This window comes from Heteronotia binoei, chromosome 21, assembly GCF_032191835.1.
Source record: "Heteronotia binoei isolate CCM8104 ecotype False Entrance Well chromosome 21, APGP_CSIRO_Hbin_v1, whole genome shotgun sequence".
In the NCBI taxonomy this organism is placed as follows: domain Eukaryota; kingdom Metazoa; phylum Chordata; class Lepidosauria; order Squamata; family Gekkonidae; genus Heteronotia; species Heteronotia binoei.
The window spans coordinates 38,391,453-38,408,747 of record NC_083243.1 but is presented as its reverse complement, the minus strand read 5'-3'; the positions used below and the strand labels follow the sequence as shown (position 1 = coordinate 38,408,747).

Here is a 17,295-nt window from a genome sequence, read left to right as displayed (position 1 = left end):
GCTCAAAAAAAGCCTTAGTTTTGATTCTGTTTTCATGTATAATGTTTAACTAATTCTTTTTTTTAAAAAAAGATTTTTAACTTTTCATAGGGATATAGAATAAAGAAAGATGGTAAGGGGGAAAAGAAAGAAAAATAAAATAATAAGTAAATAATACAGAGGACAATTATTGCAGATATTAAGGACAGTCCTTGATTTAAAAGTATAAAAATCATTTTTAAATATAGTTTAAAGAATTTATTCTGATATTTTACAATATTCTGGTAATAATAATATGATTAATATTATAATAATCTTCTTTAAAACATTATTTACACAGTAGTCAAATATAGACTTGCTTACAACTTTAATGCTAGTAGCTCTTGAAGAAGAATTTTTGCTCACAAGCCTCCACAGCTTAGAGGGAACTTTGGATCTGGATGCATCCTTTGCTGCAGCAAGCTAGGTACATTGAAGGTGGGCTGCTCCTTACTGCACCAGGCAAGAGTAAGCTGGGTGCTGTGAAGGACAAGCCATCACATTCCTTATCAGGAAAGATGAAGCCAGACACATCCATCATTGGGAGTGGTGAGGCTAAGCTGGGCACAACTAAGGATAGGCTGGGGACATCTTTCACTGCATTGGGTGGGGTAAGGACAGGCCTGGAGCCGCCTTTACTATGCCTCTGGGTGGATCTTTCCCACCTCTCTTTTATTGTTTTTGTAATCTTAATCGTGAATGGTGTTGTTACACTAGGGATCCCAGGCCATTGGTTGGCATTGGCAGGAACTTTGTGGATAGGGCAAGGGGCAGATATGACATCATATGGCATCACGTTTGGGTAAAAACCTGGATGTGATGTCAGTGCATCAGACAAGGCTCTGGGAGTAGCTTTGAGGGGCTCAATGAATGTTGTCTGACACATTACGTTTGGGTTTTCACCTAGATGTGATGTCATATGGTATGGGATGTCATCTTACCCTGGGCAGTCCTTCCACCTCTCCAGGGAACAAAGGTGGAAGGGTGCAGCCAGGCAAGAGACATCCAGCATGTAAGTGGCTTCCATTTTGCAGATGAGGGTTTAAGAGAGAGGCTTGCCTCAGTTTGACTACTAAGTTTATGGCAGAGGTGCCTCAGAAAAACAACTACGGCCGGCCTTCCTGATTAATAGCTCACAGTCTTGGCTGCTGTACATCAGCTCTTGCTGAAGACAGCTCTTTGCCAAAGGACTAGAAAGTCAGACAGGCTTGGCTCATGCTCTTCTCTTGCTTGGTCCTGGCCGGGGAAGAGGCAAAATGTGCTGCTTATGGGGTAGCCAAAACCATCCTTATTAGAGTCTGTGGCAGGTGGGAGGTACTTCTGGAATGTGCCTTCATTTCAAGGTGAGGGAACTGGCCTGGTCAGAGGAAGTGACCCCACTGCTGACTCTTGATGGCAGAAGAAATAAAATTTGCAGTGCTGTCCCTGGGCCTGCTTAATTTCTGGAATCTGTTGCTAGAGCCCTTGAACCATAAAGCCGCCATGGTGTAGTGGTTAAAGTGTCAACCTAAGGTCTAGGAGACCGAGGTTCAAATTCCTATTCTCCCACGGATGCTCACCAGGCAACCTTGGGTCAAGTACATTGTCACCATCTAACCAACTTCACTGGGTGGTTGTTGTGATTAAAAAATGAAAAGGAGAATAATGTTTAAGATCGCCAGTCCCCCCGGCCAGTGATGCAGAATGAGGGGATATGGGTGCCAAAACCAGGTTGGGGAACTCCTTTGGGGATGGAGCCTGGGGAGAACAGAGACCTCAGTGGCGTACAATGCCTTAGAGACCACCCTCCACAGCATCCATTTTCTCCAGAGGAACTGATCTCTGTAATCTGGAGATGAGCTATAAGCAAGCTGCTTTGGGTCTTCATTGGAGAGAGAAAAGAGGTATAAATATTTTAATAATCTTCACACTGGCTTTTCCTTCTCTCTTGTTGCTTTCTCTTCTCACTGGAGCCTGGCCTAATTCTGAAGTAGCTTTTATGGGCTTTAGATCACAGGGTACATTGCACATGGTTCTGTGCCCAATGTGGTACAGTACACCTCAAGATTTCTGTTGCTTGAATCCTATGAATGAGTTCCCTGTGTGCCAGAGAGTCACTACGGTGGAGCCTGCTTCCTCTTCCTCTGAAACATTTGTTTGTGCAAAGGCCCATTGAAAAACATTGAACTTGTGCCTGCAGAAGTTTCAGAGGAACCACACCTCACAGTAGAGACTATCCAGAGTGCTCAGAACATAGAATCCAAGCTTCTGTCTTTTAATAGCAACTTTCTGATGTCATACCCCTTCAGGAATACAGCAAAATAAATACAGGTGTTCTGAGATTTCACTTTATATAGTGGAAATATTCTTCAGGGAGTAATTACAGGGCATCAACTTCTTTTTCCAGCAGATTTCGTATTCCTTTTCATTTTCCACATATCAGGCAACTGCTAAAATTAGAAAGGAAGTTTTCCCTATCTTCCCCCAAACAGGAAACTGTTACAGGCACAGGAGCCCTGGTGGGGAAAAAGTAGCAACCACAGATACTGTTATGCTGTCAAAGGATTTTTTAAAAAAAATATTAATGACATATTATAAAGACAGGAAACCCAAAGAACATAAAATAGCTTAAAATCAGATAAGCATATACAATAGATACTAAAAAAAATCATGAAATCACAAAATCTTTGTAATCTTGACATTCTTCCAATGCCTATAAACATAGTTTATACCATTTAAAATATAACCATGTCTCTATACCAGGATTCAAAAGGCAGAATATCTTTTTCTGACAGAAATTGTAGCATAGGATACCAGACATGATCAACATGATGATGCTTGGTTTCTGAAAAGATTGCTAAGTCGTTATTTTAGACAGTATAAAATTGTATTTTAGACAATACATATTTGAGAACACCATGACTGGATATTTAGACTGTGAAAGGATGGTGCTCTAACAGTGCAACCCTGAACAGAGCTACTATAGTCTAAGACCATTTATTTCAGTGGCCTGCGACTAGAGTAACTGTGCATGGGATTGCTCTGTAAACCTGCTTTTCCAAACTTGTTTCCACTCCTTCCTGTGGCCTCTGTCCTACATTCCTTTTGTCCATGGGTGTCCCATGACCTCCAGCACAGCATTTTCGGTGCTCAGAAGGGACCCCTTTCTCCCTTTTTCATCAGCGGAAAAGCTAACTGTATCCCACCCATGAACTCCGCTCCAGGAAGTGTTTCAATGGACTGGATTAACTCAGCCAACTTTGAGGGCCAATGTTTCTTTTATGGAATCAAGCCAATAGGATGAGCCTTCGTCATACCCCTTCAGATATAATTCCTGTGCCTCCAGCACTTCAAATACCTGTAAAAGGACATCATGCATTTCTAGCCCTAGTGACCTGCCTTGACCTGGATGGCCCAGGCTAGCCTGATCTGGTCAGATCTCAAGCTAAGGAGGGTCAGCTGTGTTTAGTGCTCGGATGGGAGACCACCAAGGAAATCCCAGGTTGTGATGCAGAGGAAGGCAGTGGCAGATCACCTCTGTTCATCTTATCTCCTTTACCTTCCACCCCCACAGCAGACACCCTGTGAGGTAGGTGGGTCTGAGAGAGCTCTTATGGCAGCTGCCCTTTCAAGGGCAACTCCTAGGAGAGCTATGGATGACCTAAGGCCGTTCAACCAGCTGCAAGTGGAGGAGTGGGGAATGAGATCCGGTTCTCCCAGATAAGAGTCCATGCATTTAGCCACTATATCAAGTCAGCTGCAACTTGACAGCACTTTACCCCACACAAACAACATGAACAGATCTTTAAAATGTGGTCTGTGCAGAAGGATTTAGCCAACAACCTTTAAAGCCTTTGTGATCTTGGTTAAGATTTACCCTTATCTTGTGTGTGTGTGTGTGAAGTTTTTTTCTCTGTAAATTGCTGGTGTCTGTTTATATGTGGAGCGAGTGGAGCAATTATTTGGATCTGGATGGACAGTGAAGCTTGTTTACAGTGTTTATGGTCACGCTGCAGTCCTTTTGTGTTTCGTGCAGTCACCTGGGATGCTGACAATTAAGGAAGAAGGGCACCGCTGAGCCAGTTTACTGCCAATTTGGTCTGGAGCGTTGCTGTCCCAAGTGGAATTTAAAAAGGAGGAACTCACCTCATTTAAAAATCAAGATCAGGATGATTTGGTCTGTAATTGCTTTCAGTGGGATTTCAAAACCAGATGACTTACTCCTGAGTAGGTGTATTTAGAATCGCCATTGTAAATCTTCTGAAGAATTAATGAAGACATTCCGTTTTCCTTTTAACCAAGATTTTATAAGCTAAAAGAAGGATGCACTGGCCTGTAGCTATGGTGGGGCCATGTGGGTCCTGGCCCCACCATTTTTGCACTAATGTAAGGGTCTCAGCCCCACCCCAGTCAGCCTCTTTGGCCTCTCCCCCACTGCTGATGGCTCCATTGATGTGGCCCAGGCTCACCAATGCTGCTTCTCACAGCACCATTTCCTCACAAGCCCTGCTGCGTCCAACCCAGCCCCATGCACCCACATTGACTCCTCAGCCACTTCTCCCCCACTGCCAGCCTCAATGACCCTGAGGATGTAGCCCCAACCTGTCAACACTGCCTCCCACTGCGCAGTCTGTGGATCAACCTGCTCTGGATTGTGGAAGGGGAGCAGGCTTGAGTTTGTCTACCCGCCCCTTATCCATCTGCCTTGTCCCAGGTCTTTGAGTATTTGTTGTGGCATTTCATTGAGGTCTAGAAACTTGATTTTTAAAACACATATATAGAAATCTTGACGTGACCATGCCCAAGATGGCCCAAGCTAGCCTGATCTCATCAGATTTTGGAAGCTATGCAGAGTCAGCCCTGCTAGTATTTGGATGGATAACTACCAAGGAAGTCCAAGGCTGCTATGCAGAGACTGGCAGTGCCAAAATACTTCTGAATATCTCTTACCTTGAAAACCCTGACCGATTTCACACGATGCTTGTTCCGGCTGGAGAGCCCTTTTGCTCTTGGGGGCTTCTCTGCGTTTTCGCACAAGTTGCCCCGGAGCTGCAAGTTGGCGCGGTGCTCTTCCGCAGCAAGCAGGATCCTCTTCCAAGCGGTTTCTGCTTGCCGCAGAAGAACGGCGTGCCAACTCACAGCTCTGGGGCAACTTATGCAAAAATGGAGAGAAGCACTGGGATCAAAAGGGCTCTGCACTCAGAACAAGCCCTAGTGCGACTCGACGGCACTTTCCACCACACAAATGTTGATATTTTAACCCAGGACGTACAAAACCACTTAAGAGAATCTGACCCACAGATTGCTGTATTGTCTACCACTACATTAGAAAATTGGCTGAGCTCTGTGATTAGAGCAGTCACACTCTATTTTTGTAGTTATTTTTGTAAAGGGAAAAGTACTGGAAATTAAGAGGCAAGACAGCTTTCTTCACTTCTTTTGAATTGTCATTATGCAACAATATATAAAGAAAGAGAACCATTATTGGAACAGCAGGAATAATCATTTCTGTATTTGCTCTGCATGGACTGACATTTCTTGCATTTTGTAGGCATTGTCAGATATTGGTAAAATTTTGTTAGTCTGAGAGGGTGATGTGATATATTCCACTAGTGCCTATCAAAAGCAAACCATTTCCTATAATTGGACTATAACTTGAGTATTCTTTGGGGGAATTCGTCATCCCTCATTGTTAGGCTGGAAAAACAAACTGTATGTGCATGAAAGCATTTCCCATGTTGTGTAATATAGATTTTAAAAATATATTCTTGAACCGGCAGACAGAAAAACTGGCTCTTTTGGAAATGAAAATGGGCTACATGAAATGCCATTTGTTGCTTTAAAATTGAGTGTCATTGACATAACAGGGCTGTTGCCCTTAACACTGTGAATGAGCATCTTTTTGGAGATTAATTTTCTCCACAATAGGTCAGAATGCTCCTACCATCTTACATAGAATTAGTAGTTACCTTACCTAATCAGTAGTAGCAGCAATATGAGCAGGCATTCTACCAAATGCAAGCTCTTCTGAATTTCTAGGTGGGTTAAAATTCTATTTTTTTAATATTTAGCTGGTGCAAGCTACCTTTTTTTGAGAGATGGGATATAAATTGATTTTTAAAAAAAGTTTATCTCCTTTTTCAAGTTGCAATAACCCTAGTATATGCTCCAGAAATACTCAGCAAAACCATTGTGTGGGAGCGACCTTGGTGTCCCTTTCCTCTCCTTGGCGGAATAGATGAAGAAGATATTGGATTTATAGCCCGCCTGCCATTCCGAAGAGTCTCAGAGTGGCTCACAATCTCCTTTACCTTCCTCCCCCACAACAGACACCCTGTGAGGTGGGTGGGGCTGGAGAGGGCTCTCACAGCAGCTGCCCTTTCAAGGACAACCTCTGGCAGAGCTATGGCTGACCCAAGGCCATGCTAGCAGGTGCAAGTGAAGGAGTGGGGAATCAAACCCGGTTCTCTCAGATAAGAGTCCGCACACTTAACCACTACACCAAACTGGCTCTCTCAAATCAAATAGAAGAAGTTATTTTTATGCCCCACTTTTCTCTACCTTTAGGAATCTCAAAGTGGCTTACAATCACTCTTCCTCTCCCCACAACAGGCACCTTGTGAGGTAGATGGGGCTGAGAGAGTTCTGAGAGAACTGTGACTGGCCCAAGGTCACCCAGCAGGTTTCATGTGGAGGATGAGTGGGGAATCAAACCCAATTTATTCAGATTAGTGTCTACTGCTCTTAACCACCACACCCCATTGGCTGTGGATAAAGAGCAAGAAGAAAGAGGACAGATTGTGGATGGTTAGGAGGCTGATAGAAAGAGCCAAATGAACTTTAACCCTTCCACACACACACACACATGCAACATTGCCTGGATTAAGTCCCAGGTCATTCAGCAATCTTCCTTCCTTTTAAACTTTCTTTTCATTGGAGGGGGCTTGAACTGGGGCCTCAGCTGTGATGTAGCGGGGATTTAACTCTTTCTCTACTTCCCTGAGAGAATCAGCTCTGCCACAGTAGCTATTAACTATTGTGGAGAAACAATCAGGTTGCGATTTAGCCCTAAAGAAAGGGAGGAAAGGCAGTAAAACCTCCCCCGCAGTTCCTGTTTTTGAAGAAAGCTAAAGACTTTTAGATATCTAATCACAACCTGTTCAGTCTCTCTCAGAAAATAGCAGGAGGCAAGCTAACTACAATTCATTGTGGAGTGTTTCCATTTTGCTTCCACAAGAGCTCCACAGAACCCCGTGCGGTTAAATGGTTTGAAATCCCTATGTTGTGAAAGCTCACTAAAAGTGACCTTGGGTCAATCACACACTCTCTCAGCTTAACCTATCTCACAGGGTTGTTGCGAAGATAAAATGGCAGTGCCATGTATGCCACTCTGAGCAGAAAGGTGGGATAACAGTGTAACACCCCGAGAAGGGGAAGAAATGACTCCTTTGCAAGATCCAGCACCTTGTTGATACCATCTTGGTAGGCTTAAGGTCAGTTGGCTTTTCTGACCACTTTGTTTTCTGCTGCCTCAGTCTATCATTGCCACAGATAGTCCAAAACATGGGTTCAAGCACTTCTGTGCAAATTGCACTTTCAGCTTGTAACACATGACAGCCTATTTGCTACAAACCAGGTGAATCCTGAGTAAGAAGTGGTAGTAGCTGGTCACATACAGAGATGCTCAAGGCTCTTTGTTGAGACCCTTTTGTGCATTGCAGGCATATTACAGGCTTTCTAGATTTTTTAAATCCTACCTTATTTTTAAATTGATTTGAGAGAGATGTAGGGTTGGATAGGGATGCCAGCCTTCAGGTGGGACCTGGGGATCCCCTGGAATTACACCTCATCTCCAGACTACAGAGATTCGTTCCTCAGACAAAAATGGCTGATCTGGAGGGTGGACTCTATGGTATACCCCACTGAGATCCTTGTCCCCTCCTGGCTCCATCACCAGATCTCCAGGAGTTTCTTAAACTGGATCTGGTAACCTTACCTTCCCATCCCCTGGTGGAGGATCTGACAACCCTAGTTGGATCCTACCAATCTTTAGAGCTGATAGAAGGGGGAAAACTTTTTGCTGATGTTCCTCCTCCTTGCAACAGACTTCTGAGTCCCCCCCCCCACCATGTTATACCCTGTTTTCCTTTTTGACTCAAGGCAGCATACAGTTTCCAAGATTAAAAGCATACAAAACACAATAAAGACCTCTTATCCAACTTTCCCCAAGAAGATGACTTCTGTTTATGCTCTGTTTATACCCTCACATCTTAAATGGCCTTACAGCACCTCCTAAAAATTTCTAAAGACGGTGCTCCCTTCACCTCTGTATGGATCTCATTCTATAAAGTGGGAATCGCTGTAGAGAAGGAATAGGCTCCGACAGATCCCTTAAGAAGGGGAATGGCTACAGGTTGGCAACCAGAAGCCAGTAGTTGAAGCATGGGGACGTCTGGGGAAAGATGGTCCTGTCACCCAGGAGCAACATTTTTTGGGAGTGGTGGTAGCAGCTTTTGGAGTTGCTGTGAGAGCAGGATGGCAATAAAGTCACACTCCATGGGCAGAAACCCTTCAGTGCAGGGAAATCCTTTGGCAGGTCCCAGATCATTATCTGCTTTTTAAAAGTAATACAAATACCCCAAACAAATACTGGCTAACAGCATTTAGTAACACTTTTTAAAAAGTCATGTAAATCTTTTGTACACATTATAAAGAAGTACAACTTCACAATATTACAAAGAAAGGTCCACCCAATGAGCACCTGGATATAGGCTTATTTTGCAAAAAGTCTTCCTCAGGAGTATTTCCTTCAAAGTTACCAGCCTCTAGTTATGATTCAGTGTTAATATTGGGAGCAAGCCAAGCCTTAACCTGTTCTCTAAACAGATGCAAAAGCCTTTTGAATTTGGCTGGAAAAATGCTCTCTGCAACCTCTTTATTTTCTTTAAATCTCTCATCCTCTCAATACCACTTCAGTGTTTACATTTATATTAGGAGCAAACTATTCTTGAATCCTGAGCCTCTTCTCTTACCAGATGCAAAAGCCTTCTCAATTATGTTTGGGTTTGGTTGTTTTTTTTTTTAATTACCTTTTAAAAACAACAACCTAGAGATGCTAGACTTTGCATGCTTTTTAGAAATGTTTCTAGTGCTCAAGCCATTGTGTACCTTTTAAAAACAACATCATAGAGATGCTAGATTTTGAATGCTTTTATAAATGTTTTTAGTGTCAGGTCAGTGCAACACACAAGCATGCATTTACGGTGAATTAATAGCTCTGGAGCTTTGTTTGGCTTAATGAGAAAGATTTTGGATGCTTGGATAGATCAGTTGACCAGTCCTATATTCTATATTGTTAAGTGACTGTCACCTGACTGCTATCAAACATTCAATGAAAACAAGAATGCCTTAATGTAAGTGACGAGCATCCTTTTAAAACTGGATTATGAGGTCATATGATAGTAGAGGCAGGAGTAAGGGTCCCTTGTTCCCACAGATGCAGACACCTCCTGTTTTGCTGCTCTTGTTAGAGGGCTTTCTTCCTCTCCTGTCCCTGTTAAGTTATGTGGCTTCATGTCTGCTGGATGTAAGCTATCACTGCTGGAATTTCTGAACAAAATCAGTTTGATGAGAACCTTGGGTGCTGTGTGAAACACAAGAACAGACTGTATTTTGAGAGCATTAGCCAAGAGCACTGATTCCTCTACTAAGTGTGGACCAGAAGAAGATTATTTAATAGAAACATGCTTTTGAATCTGGGACACATGTTGCTTATTAAAGCAAATGAATGACATTGACAACCATTGTCTTCATCACCTACATGACTTGAAACTGAGAGCGTTTGCTGCAATCAACACAGTGTACCTGAGCAGGCTGGTGACCATTGTAATTTATATTCTAGTAAAGGACAATATTGATGGTGGACTTGTGATATCATAGAAAGAGAGCATTTTGAAATTTAAAAACGAAAGAGACTGAAATAATTTTTTGTACAATTGGAATTTATTGAAGACTAATACAGTTTTGTAACACAATGTTTCCTGTCTGTTTTAATAAAACCTCCAGGTGGTGGCTGGAGATCTCCTGCTACTCCAACTGATCTCAGGTGACAGAGATCAGTTCACCTGGAGAAAATGGCCACTTTGGAAGGTGGACTTTATGGCATTATGCCCCTCTGAAATTCTTCCCTTCACTAGACTCCACCCTCATCAGGCTGCACCTCCAAATTTCCATGGATTTCCCAACCCAGAGCTGGCAATTCTACCCTATATGGCCCCACCTACTTCCTAAAAGCACTTGGGAGGCACTAGAAAACATGTCAGATGGCACTTGAAGGGCTGTCATGTAGAGGATGGTGTGGAATTGTTTTTTGTGGCCCCAGAAGATGGGACCAGAACCATTGGGTTGAAATTAAATCAAAAGAGTTTCCGGCTCAAGATTAGGAAGAACTTCCTGACTGTTAGAGTGATTCCTCAGTGGAACAGGCTTCCTTGGGAGGTGGTAGATTCTCCTTCCTTGGAAATTTTTAAACAAAGGCTAAATGGCCATCTGACAACAATGAAGATTCTGTGAATTTAGGAGGAGGTATTTGTGAGTTTCCTGCATTGTGCAGGGGGTTGGACTAGATGACCCTGGAGGTCCCTTCCAACTATGTGATTCTATGATTCTATGCTGGGGATCTTATGATGTGATGTGAAGAACCTGGGATCCTAGAGAGCCTCTGCCTGTCAGAGTATTGATGAACCAATAGTCTGAGTCAATATAGGCAACTTCCTGGGCCCCCCACGTTCAGAGGCAGTAAACCTCTGGGTAAGGCCTTGGCCTCTAAGCTCTGTTGTTGGACCTCCGAAGGAACTGGTTGGCCTCTGTGTGAGATTGGATGGGCCATTGGCCTGATCCAGCAAGGCTCTTATGTTCTTAAGTTTCTTGAAGAGACTGCATGATGGACTCTCTTGTGTCCTAGAAGTTTGTGTGTTTGCTCTGACATGAAACAAGACATAACTGCTGAAATATTTACAATCTTACTATCTGATATAAGTGTATGTTATTGTTGCCACTTTGGTGGTGGCTGATAGAAAGTCCCTGAAGCCTCCTTCTGCCTTGTTTGGCTGCCTAGTGGTGGCTTGACAATTGAGCATGTGCCTCAATGGTTAGGCTTCTGCTGGCCTTTCATGATCAGATGAATCCATTAGATTAAAGCTGGGCTATACATCAGAACCACTTTAGAAGTTTCAGCTAATCAATGTTTCATTTTTTGCCTTTTACATTCTGAGTGTATGGATTATGCTTTAGTCAATTCTTCAAGCCTTTTTTACCCTGAAGATTGCATTAGAGTTGCTGTGGGCATTGCCATTTTTGAAAATGATGCTGCTGGGATGGACAAAAATGTTCCCCAGCCTACCTCACCTCATCCAAGGTAACTTAGTTTTTTAATTAATTTATTTAAAACATTTATACCTTATACTCACCAGCATGGCATGGCTCTCAAGGCCACTCCCATACGTCTGACATCTCACAGAATGTGCAGCACAGAAATATTCTGGAGGGCATTTTTATCAAGGAATTAGAACTGTAGCATAAAGGAACAGCTCAGGAAGTTCCTTTTATAAAGGAGTAGGAGTGTAGTCTCTTGCAGTGCTTACTGTATGTATCACCTTGCTTGAGCTGCATTGTATTCTGCCGTTTAACTCAGTTTCTGCATTATGGAATGTCACACCTTCGATGTTTTGCATTTGCATTGTTTTCCAGCTCAGTAATCCTAGCCCTGTTGCATTGTTCATTGGTTGTCTTACACTGCCTGATTGTACTCTTTGTTTGCCTTGAGTCTCACAAGGAAGGCAGACTATAAATAAACATAAATGCAGTACAAGCAATAAGGATGCAAAAAATCAGCAATAAAATCTTGGGCTAGTTCGAGAATTAAAAGAAAACCTAAGAGAGTAAGAGAAAAGAAGGGGGTGGGGGAAAAACCAATCAAGTATACCAATACCTCAGGAAAACTAAACTGTTTTTGCATGACACCAAGTAAATTGCCATGGAGACAGAGTCCCACAATTAAGGTGCTACAGCAAAAATTAAAAAGGCCTGTGTGACGGACTAGAACAAAAAGGTGATTTTGCAAAACTTCAGAATTGTTTGAAGAGAGGCAGAGAGGGAAGAGTGGCTATGATTGACAGCTCTTTTTCTAGCTCTCCCATTGGTTGGAACAAGCCCACAGAGTTCTAAAGGGGAAGTTGGGTTTTTGACAGTTTTGGTGGTTGGGAAAAAAATATTCCTGGGGAGTGACACTTGGAAGATGTCACTGAGATGGTCTCTAGGAGAGTGCCGAAGAAGAAGAATTGCAGATTTATACCCTGCCCTTCTCTCTGAATCAGAGACTCAGAGCGGCTTACAATCTCCTATATCTTCTTCCCCCACAACAGACACCCTGTGAGGTGGGTGGGGCTGAGAGGGCTCTCCCAGCAGCTGGCCTTTCAAGGACAACCTCTGCCAGAGCTATGGCTAACCCAAGGCCATTCCAGCAGGTGCAAGTAGAGCAGTGGGGAATCAAACCCAGTTCTCCCAGATAAGAGTCCACATACTTAACCACTACACCAAACTGACTCTCTAAGAGAGTGTGTGGTACAAAACACATCCATGGAAAAGAAACACACATTGTACAGTTACATATGCCAGTGATAGATGAAAAAGGGATCTCAGCCTGGGGGCATAACTAACAGCTGTATATGGACAGGGATATCTGGAAGACAGAAACAGAGTTTTAGAGGAATCACGGTCTGGCCAGAGAAAGGGGTTGGTGTGGACACAACCTGGTCCAAATAAAAGTGGGTTTCTGTTTAAACACCACAGTCTAATGAAACCTGTATGTGGAGGTATCTGAAGAAGATACACAAATTGGAAGATGGGGGGGGGGGAGAAATTGCCTCACATTTTACTGGGTCAAAGGAAAGTATGTTCTAATGGCTGTTTCCAGTAATAAACACCTGAAGGCTTGATTCACAGGCACATCTAAAAAGACTATATAGATTGAGTTCCTTTTCTGAATACAGTAGTCCTGCTTTACAGTTACCAACACAACATCAACCTGAATGTCCTAAAAGCATCTGCTTATTCCCACCCAGTTATGTCCAATAAATTTTGTTCTTTTATTTAATTTTCTAATTATTGTCTCCAGTGCCATTTCTGCTATTCCTAGGGAAAGTGACAGGAAATCCTTCCTGAACAGAGGGAATTAACGGGTTGGTCATAGCCTGCCTTCAGAGCTCTGAAGAGCAGAGCCTCTAAAAGCAGAACTACTAGGCGGGTTCATAGGGAACTGAACGCAAGCCAACTCTTAATTTGAAGTATTAGTGAAATTGTCATGTAAGTGGTGAAAAGAAGTCATGCTAAGTGTCTTTGTAGGATGCCTGGTACATTATTTATTACATCTTTATTCCCCAAAGAAACTAATAGCGGCATTTATTAACCACATGAGGTAGCTGAGGTGGAGACAAGAGATAGTGATGCACCCAAAGTCATATACAGTGAACGTCTTGTGTGTATGGGGTTTCCAGCGTACAACAAGCTGGTATCTCTCACCATGAGCATTAGATACTTAAGGAACAGCTATTTTTCTTGTTCAGCAGACTCTGTAGGGACACCTTTTGCCAAGTGAAATGTTCTTTTTGAGGGAGCCTGACTCCAGAAATTCCTATTAATAAAGGAGGCAAGCAGGGTTGTGTATTAGTGCCCCTCCTTTTTAACTTTCCTGTCCCAGGTAGGACGGTCATTGTCCTAAACTTGGCTCCATTAACATCTCAACTTTGCTTTATGCAGACGATATGGCCTTGCTTTCTTATTCTCATGTAGGCTTGCTTCGCCTACTGAACTGTTGCCAAGCTTATTGTTCGATGAATCACTTACAACTTAATTATGGGAAATCTAAAGTGCTCATTTTCTCCAAAACTAGGAAGTCCTTTGCTTGGAAGGTGGGAGAACGTGAACTTGAACAAGCAGTTCAAGTAACTAGGCCTCCACTTTCAATCCACAATACCATGGTTTCAACATCACAAGGCAACAATTAACATTGCTAAAGCTAATCTTAGATACTTAAGGAGTCATTAGGGCAAATGGAGAAGATGGAGTTATCCTGACCATAATACCTTGGTGTTTGTGGGGAGGCGGCACAGTGGGAGGGCTTCTAGTGACCTGGCCCCACTGGTGCACCTGTTTTTTTGGCCACTATGTGACACAGAGTGTTGGACTGATCCAACATGGCTTCTCTTATGCTCTTATGTTCTTATGCCTTTTCTTGTGACAAATTGAGGTCACATCAATATACCATTGGGTATTCATTTGCAACTGGGTTTTCTTGTGCAGGCAAAGCACTCCAGGAAGTAAATGATTGTTGCCGAGCAACAGCAGTACAATATCTAGCAAAGTGCGGCTGCAGCCCAAGTCTTTCAAGCGCTGCATTTGGTTAGCATAATGAATGGACTTACTGTGCATATTGTCGGTATACAAGGGTCAGGCTATGAAAAGTAAAAATTTCAAGAATGTTAAGCTGAGCAGTAAGTCTTCCAGGAGCTGTACAGCTTTGCATACTTCTCTGTGTAATCTCTCAGTGTGTTTTCCTTTTCCTCTCCTTAAACAGGAGACAGCTGAGTGCTGTGAATTAAAAGGGGGGACTTGGAGTTCATTCTTCTGCCATTCCAATTTTGCAAAAAAAGTAAACTAAGCATTGGTTGAGGTACCTGAAGAATGCAGAAAGGGATTAAAAATACAGAAGGGATATATTTAAAATAGGCAAAATCCTCTCTGTAAACTATGAAGTTTTCCCAGTGTTTTTCTAAACCTTTCAAGTACACAGGTTTAAAAAAAAAAAAATTCTTGTCAAATAAAATGAAGCTGTTAATGGCATAATCCAGAGCAGGTTCTTTGTCACTTATTTTCTGTTCTTACAGCCAAATTAAATTTCGTTCCCAGCAGGAATAATGTGCATATGTTTGACAGCTAGAGCGGACCTCTTTTGAAAACACAAACAGATCTTAAGTGCTTCTGGCATAATGGAACCCTAAGCAATGTGGAGGCCCTGTTGAGATGCTCAGTGGATACTGGCTGCTTTCTCCGTTGTTATTCTTTAGGGATTCGCAGTAGGACAAGTTGCTTAGCATTGTCGTGCGTGGGAGTTTCGGTGGCTGTTTGCCATTAAATCTTCATTCTGCCAGGGATTTGGGGTGGTAAACAAACTCATTCTTTTTCATGGAAAAAGCCCTGTGGCTTTAATCTTGTTTGATGCCATAGAAAGACTGTTTACCTGGACTGAGGACATCTCTTCCCTGCAGACTTCAACTGGTTTCATAGCCATTCCCTTGCTCCTCAGGGAATCCTGACAATTGTAGTTCACTTTGTGTGAGATTGAACAGAGAATTTTTAGCACTCCTACCAAACTGTAATTCCCAGGATTCTCGGGGGAATGGGGGAAGCAATGACAGATAAGCTGGCACAAGAGCTGGTTCACATAAGCACATATTGTAAACACCTACCCACATGAAAAGTGTTGTGCTGTAGAAGGTGACTGCAGGAGATCACAAGGACTGTGTTCCTGAGGAGGGAGTAAGGGAAAGTAGAAAGCGCCACCAATTGTACTCCTGTGCCACCAATCCTACTTAAGTGCAAACGAATCTGGGCCCATGAGTCGCCCCTGAAGTGTGAGCCATTCTGGGGCCAGGGCTGGCCCTGCCACTAGGCAAACTAGGCAATTGCCTAGGATGATGGCCTTCTGGGGGTGCTGAATTGGATGTCCCCCATGTTACTTGGTGACATTGTCAGTGCACGGGGAGGGGCACCAGAGCCTTGCCTAGAATGCCAGACAGTCTAGGGCCAGCCCTGTCTGGGGCGTGAACATCCTGTAGAGGAAGGGCAGTGGCTTAGTGAGAGAACCCCTGCTTTGAATGCAGAAGGCTCTCAGCTCTATCTGTGGTTCTCCAGTTGAAGGTTCTTCAATGATAGGTATTGGGCAAGACTCTTTTCTAGATTCTGGAGAGCTGTTGCCAGAGTAGAAATACTGACCTTGTACCCAAGGGGTAGCCATGTTAGTCTGTTACAGCAAAAACAGTCTTGTTAACGTTAAAGACTAACACATTTTTATTCCTTTGGGTTTATGTTGAGCTAGATGGATGAATAGTTCTTCTCAGTTTAAGGTGACTTCATGTTCTGCACTGAGCATCTTTAGCCCTGTTCACAAGTTACAGTGAACTCACAATCTGTGTACACTTGGTTTTTCTTTATAAGCGTGTTAAGTGAGTAACTTGCATATTATATCCAAAGCACAGTTCAGCCTGTGATTTAAACACCATGTTTAAATCACAATTCAACCTGTGATTTAAATACCATGTTTAACCAGCTACTGGTCCCTGGTTTGTAAAGTGAATGCATGTTGATTCTTTCTTATGAATAGAATGTATATTCATACATTGTATATGTATGAATGTATATTCAGTGGTGGGAAGAGCTCCAAAATACATTCTATTTACATGATGCAGATATATGCATTTGAATATTCACTGTAACATGTAAACAGGACTTCTGAATGTGCAAGTAATCGTACAGTTTTTATATCGTAACACCACTCAGTGGACTCACAATAAATAGATAGATAAAGGCAAGTGCAACTGAAACTTTTGAGTTTCCTCAAAATATTATAAATTGTGAGAATCAGGCACATACATTACTTGCATAAACACTTCGTCATATGTCATATGCACAGTGGTAGGCATGTTCATGTATTCTCAGAGCGTGAGCCTACTGTTCTCCATGTATACTGGATTAGTGTCAAGTGTGCAAACTAACCTAAGATTTTGCAATATGTGTAACTAGGTCAACTTTCCCCCCACCCAAGCAGTACTTCAGTGACCTCTTGTGCTGGGATTGCTTTTTAAATTGGAGTGAGATTTTTAGAAGTTGTTTGAGATTTCAGTGGTGGGAAGAGCTCCACAAAAAGAGATGGCTAGAAATAATAATGTGAGTGCCAGGCTTGAGATGTGGATGTGTATAGAGAATAGTCTCAGCTTATATCACTTTAATAACATAGTTGATGAGTTTTGGAAAATGTTATCTGACAAATTAGTTTCACTATTAAGGGTTACAAGCATTTTTTTTTTTTTGTAATCTGGATTTATTGATATTTTTGGTAGTCAAAACATTTTAAGAAGCAAGCATTTTTAAAAAAACTGAACTCTGTTCCATTATCCTTATGTGACTTGGGGTGGAAATGAATTACTTATGCAGAATGTTTGGGCTGAAACGACTTACAGTGAA

General features: G+C 42.5%; 1 protein-coding gene across 3 annotated transcripts in view; it reads left to right on the top strand.

The window, feature by feature from the left end:
• Positions 1-17,295, top strand: part of SLC24A4 (solute carrier family 24 member 4) — a 175,935-nt gene that overhangs the window by 63,788 nt on the left and 94,852 nt on the right. The gene's annotated exons all lie outside the window — the stretch shown is intronic.